Below are 6,257 nucleotides of genomic sequence, written 5' to 3' on the forward strand. Positions count from 1 at the left end.
GGCTGATCTCAGAAAAGCCTTTAAGGCTGAGCCAAGGTAAATTTGAACTTCATACAATAAGCAGTGGTGAGCCGTTGCTGATTTGTGAGTGAGAAAGTAACCTGATTTGCCCCTAACCGTGAAGTCCCTGACTATGTGGTCAGCGCTGTGTTGGGTGCTGCGGGGCTTTATGGCCAGCTTCCAGGGTGGGTGGGGTCAGTGGCGACTGTGGCAGGGTCGGTGAATGTCCCTGAAGTTCTAACTTAAGTCACCCCATAAGCTGATTCAGAACATCCTCATGCTCCATGCGGTCGCCACCTCATGGGATAGAGATGGAAGGTTGTTTGGTTTGGCCAGCAGACCGGGAACAGAGAGCACCAATAACCACTTGACTTGTCCCCACCCCACTTCACCCTCCCCTGCTTTGCCCCTGGACCCCCACCCTGGGAAGGGCATCTTTTAGAGTTAACTTTTCTCATTGCCATCCAAAAATAGCTTGTTTTTCTAACTAGTTGCTTTTTTAAAAATTTTATAAAAACAATACAGTCATAATAAAAATATTCAACCACTGACAGAAAAATTAAGTAACAGATAAACGCATCCACCCCTTACTTCTCCATCCATTCCCCAGCCATAACCGATAGGAAGTTTCTTGTGTATCCTTCCAAAATTTTTCTATGTATGTATCACATGTGTGCATGCATCCCTTTTCCTTTTTACCCAGATTGCATCATACCGTCTAACTTTTCTTGGATATCAATTTTGAACATTTGGTTCTACCCTATTTTTCAAAATAGTTGCTTCCTTACTATCTCCCAGTATGGATAGATGTACCCTAATGTACCCAGCCTCTCCTACCGAGGGACACTTAAGTGTCTCCACTTTATTTGCTATTATAAACAACATGGCAGTGAACATCTCAGTGCATAAAGTCGTCTTTGAAGTGATCCTCCCTTCTGGTAATTGCTATGATAATGTACTCACCAACTTGGTATATGTGGATTCACCACCAAGTATCTTACCATAAAAGTAAACTGTTGCCTGGATTTTATTCCATCCTCATGACTCCAGAGTGAGGAAAAGGCATTTTTAAGCCAAGTACTGAGCAATACAGCATGTGTTCTACCCTGGATCAGGCATTATGTGGGGAATAGAAGTATAAGACAAAGGCTCTGCCCCACGGACGTGGGTCTATGAGGAAGACAAAACTGATGGCCAAAAAATAAGCCAGAGAACAGTAAAGAGCGTTAAGTAATTGGAAGTGAAATGATGTGGCTCGAAGGCCTGCGTGGCGAGAGGGAATTCGAGAACTCCCAGATCAGCTTTGGGTTTGGGAGTTTCAGCTCCCATATACACAGGAAAATGTGAAGAGCCTCCCCAAAGAAAATCAACTCGATATGATTGTTTTCCTGTCCCCAAATGGGTGTGTTCTGTTCCTTTGGCCCGGGGGCTGGTTTATTTCTTCCAGCACGATGTGGGGCCCCTGCTTTCCTGGTGTAAGTGGCATTTTCTCTTCCTTTGATGTTCCTCTGCAGCCCCCACAAAGAAGCCAGAAAATAAAGCTTTCAACAACAAACTCTATTCCAGCAAGCTGTAACCACATAAACTTCAGAGATGTTCAAAGACATTTCTTCTTTTCCTTGCTGGGAAAAGGTAGGTCTTAAAAGTGCCAGGTGAGATTTGCAGGACAGAGGTGGGGTAAGAGGTTGGGAAGAATTTGGTCGCATCTGTTTCTTTAAAACCCACTGATCAGTGATCTTCTAGGTCTCTCTTAAGGTAACTTTATTTAAAATAGAAACAAAGCAAAGACCCACTTCCCGCCGCTTCTCACAAGCCACCCTTGGGCCTGTCTTCCCACCTGACCAGAGATGACTCACACAGCCCCCAAGCCCTCACTGTTCACTTATTTCTGGAGGGTAGACTGGACTGTGTTGGACCAAATGTCTCCTGGGACAGTGGTTGGACCTCCAGTGGCTGACAGTTGTCTTGCTTCTCCTCCAAAAACCATGGCTAGTGCTGAATCAGCCCCAAGATACCAGCCAAGGACAGTGAGTCAGCCCATACATACCCCCTACCCCAGGAATCTGGGCCAACCAAGAGACCGCAGAGACCTCAAGTAGAGCCAGACGCGGGGCCCAGGAGGTTGGTGGCATTCTGCCCTCTCAATATCCCTAGCTTTGTCCAGACCAATTCCTAGAAGCCCTCTCCACACATTTGTGTCCTCCTTGCAACATTTTATAATCTGACCAGGCAGGGAAGCTACTGAAACTCCACCCATCCAGAACCAGACTTCCAACAGCAAGACCAGCTCAGCCTGAATGTTTCATGATCCAGGCAGAGACAAGGAAGTACAGACCCCTGCCCAAACGCCACGCATCCACTCAGAATGGAGGCCCGTGTATGAGGTACTGCCCACTAGACAGCCAACGTCTCCCATGACAAAGCCATGCAAAGACCAAGGAGTCTGAGATATGCAGACCGTGTAAGTGGCACAGGGGCTGAGAACTTGGGCTCTGTGTTCAAATCCCAGCTGTGCCATGTCCTAGCTCAGCAAGTCTCCTAATTTCTATGAGCCTTGGTTTTGCCTCAGTTTCTTCTATAAAATGGGGATGAAACTGTCCACTTCATAGAGCCATTGAGACAATTGAGGAAAAAGGTCACATGGGAAGCACTTAGCTTAGGGCTTGGACAACAAACTCAAAACAGAGTAAACAACAACAACAAAACTGTAAACAGAAGGTTTTCTATTCTGACTCTACCTTGGGCTCCTTCCTCCACGCACCAGAAGCCTGGGTTTTGGGCTAGGGCTGCAGCAGAGCCCCCGGCTGGCTCTTCCTCTGGCTTCCAGCGGAAGCAGCTCTTGCTGCCACTGCACCTGGGATGTCCGTCCCCTACCCAACCCCTGCTGCCGTCAGATTGTCCCAGATAAAGTCCCCAAAGAGGACCTTTCTCTTGAGCAAATGAATGGCCAATTACCATTTTACTTTAGGACGGAATTTTAAAAATGATTCCTGCCCTTACCATCTCTACGGTTTCTAATTATTTATCCTGGCACCTTCCTCTTATGGCAGAAATGCACAGAAACATGCAAATACACACACACACACACACACAAGCTTTGAGACACTTTCTAAATCCCTGAGCATAACTCAAATATTGCCCGGCTTTGGAAGCATAAGCCCAGATTTATCAAAGACTGCTCCTGCTAACTGATCGCCATGCTAGATTCAGAAACCCCAGTCTTGTGCTTTTAGGAGAGGGTCTGCTTAGGCTCCCCTGGGGGGGCTGCATGGCAGAGCCTGCCTCGGTTGCTTTGTCCTGGGCCCGACAGGCTTGCAAATGCACTTTCCAGCCTGCTCCGCGATGCCAGGGAGCTGACTCTTGCTTTTCAGCCACACCCTGGAGTGGGGCTGTCTGCTAGGACAAGGAAGCAGTCCTGCCGGGACCCCTGCTGTCCGCAAGGAGATTCTTGCAGTGTTGCATCCTTGGGAGGAAGTGACAAGACAGATTATTCCACAGTTCTTACTGGAGCCCTGTCCTTTCCCTGAGCAGCATACCCCTGGGGCACCTGTGTGTTCCACGCAGCGCTCAAGCTGGTCACTGCGCAAGCCTTCAGTCATTTCAGACCCCTCCTACTTAAACGCGCTCCAAGAGGGCAGAGAATCGAGATTCTGAGTACTTCACAACACGGGAAAGGGTATTTATTTTACCATCATTAACAATGTGGCAAGATTTGGGGATTCAGCGATCAGCTAGGCTTGGGGAGCTTGAAAGGGGAAGAAGAGAGAAAAAAGTCCCAGCTTCCAAGGGCTCACAAGTTATTTGAGATTAAACCCACATTCGTGGAATCAGAAAACACTCCAAACCGTGAATCAAGCCATGTGTGATGTAGGACATCTTGTCCCACAAAGTGATGGGAGAATGAGCACAGAGGTCAAGTTTGATCTTTTGCAGAAGGCTCACCATGATAACAGGGTTGCCTGCCACTCACTGAGCATTTACCTGGCAGGTGCTGAGCCCTTTCATGGATGGTCCTATCGTTCTTCAACAACCCTACGAAATAGACAATGGTCTCATTTTACAGACAGGAAACTGATGCTCAGAGAGATTACGCAACAGAGTTTAATGAGTGGCAGAGCCAGGACTTGAGCTCAGTATGTCTGACCGAACAGCGCTATTCTTACCCACGTGGGTACACTACCTCTTGGCACAAAGAAGAGTTTTTATCTGAACTTTGCAAGACAAAAGGCTGGTTAGAAAAAAAAAAAAACAAAAACAACCAGAGGCTGTCCTGAGGAAGACTGCAGAGCGGAGGAATCAGCATTCATAAAGGCTCAAGAGCTCTGAGTAGCCAGAGGTGAGCAAAATGTTTGAAAAAACCAATGTCCAGCCTTCCAGGGACTCACAGAGGAAGATGAATGGGAAATGAGTCTCCTGGGTGGGCACAGTGTTCGGTGTGTGGGGGAAAGGGAGAAAGGAGCTGGAGGTTAATCAACAAAAGCCCCCCCGCCCCCACCCTTGAGCTGGATATTTGGTTATTTGTGAAGATTTTAGATAATAAATGGAACCAGGCCCACATAAACCAAGAGCGCTGAGCTTGGTTCTGAAGGCAGGGCAGCACAGAACCCTTGCATCAAGAAGGCCGTTGACTTTGACAAAGAAACGTGGACCAGGCAAGACATGAAAATGAGGAGTTAGTGAGAGTGACACCCTCCCCCCCTCCCCGCCCCTGCCACGGCCACCAAAGCTCCAGAGAGCAATGTGGAGGCACACGCAGGAAAAACACTCCAGCTTGTACCTTATAATTCAGATTTAATCCACTTGAACAGTCGACGACTGCGTTGTCCGAGATCGGAGAAATTTAGAGCTAGAAGGAACTTCAAGTAACACTGACTCACCGCCTCCCCTCCCCCTCCCGCCCCCACCACCACTGCCAACTGTCCCAGCCACCCCACCCCACCCCCAGCCGCATCAGGATGTCACTGGACTTGGTCCAGATGGGCTCCAGTTCAGAACCTCTAAGGAAGCGAGCTTCACAGGACCTCCTCTGGTCGTGGATTCCGACGTTAACCTCATATATGACAACGAGGCTCTTTCAAATGCTGAGATTCAAACTATTTTTCTCTTTTTCCATGCCACGGGACATAGAGAACAGCTTTCACCTTGAATCTGTAGGTTTAACATTGCTTTTATAAGATATATACCAATTGTTAAAAGTGGTTATCTCTGCAACAGGAGATGGTGGAAAAATTCCTATTTTTTTTTTCATTGTTGCATTTCTTTTAAAACCCTGATATATTACTTCTGCCCTCTCCTGCAATAAAAGACACGGTATTTTAAAAGCTCCTCATGGAGCATGATTTAATTGCCTCTTGTCTCCAGGCTAAATCCTTGTAGTTTTATCCAGAGGTTGACAACCGAGTCCTCGGCAGGGCAGACGGGTGACATAAAGGACTGGGACAGAGACATGGACGGCAGTGCAGGTGACCGAGGCAAACTGCAGAGAGCACGCCTGGCCGAAAGGCATCCACATCCCAAACTGGGCCGTGCGCCACCAGCCGGCAACCTCTCCCCACGAGCACACTCCTCATCCTGCATAGCCTGGTTTTGCAAGCTTTCCAAATTGGTATGTAGAGCCCCAAACAGAACATCTTTGGTTTTGGTCATCCAAAGACATGCCATTATCTGTTGTGTCAACAGCAATCTTGGTCTCATGCCAAATACTCGCCAGCACACAGGATTTACACGCCCAGAGACCGATCAGTCCCCAGGTCCTACGAGAGGCTACGGGGGCCCAGCAAAGATCCCAGGAAAATGTGACTCGCAGACTTTACTCTGCACTGGCTCAGGGGCGCCCCATCCCGAGCAGCTGCCACAGCAGACTGCCCCTGGCACGCGGAGCCCCTTCTGGCCGACCAGGCCACCTCACCAAGCAGGCTTGCTTCTGTCCAACTGGCTTGAAGTCACACGGGTAACTATTTACATGAGTCAAAATCCACCCAGAGGCAGCAGATGGCCGCACCGGGCTGAGACGGGGAGGAACTGGGCTGCTTGGGCTGAGTCAGAGGCAGGGGCTGCAGACAGCATCTCAGTGCGCACTGACAAGTCAAAACATTACTCCCACCACTGTGTGGTTTCTCGCCCGGCCGGGAGGCTGAGAAAAGACGAGGCGTGAACGCAGCTGAAATGATCACAGGCTTTTGATCCCGAGACCCTGAGATAAGATGGCATTAGACAGGCCCGTCCCACTCCTATGGGGTAAGTGATAGAGGCCTCCA

The sequence above is a fragment of the Halichoerus grypus genome, chromosome 7, assembly GCF_964656455.1.
Source record: "Halichoerus grypus chromosome 7, mHalGry1.hap1.1, whole genome shotgun sequence".
In the NCBI taxonomy this organism is placed as follows: domain Eukaryota; kingdom Metazoa; phylum Chordata; class Mammalia; order Carnivora; family Phocidae; genus Halichoerus; species Halichoerus grypus.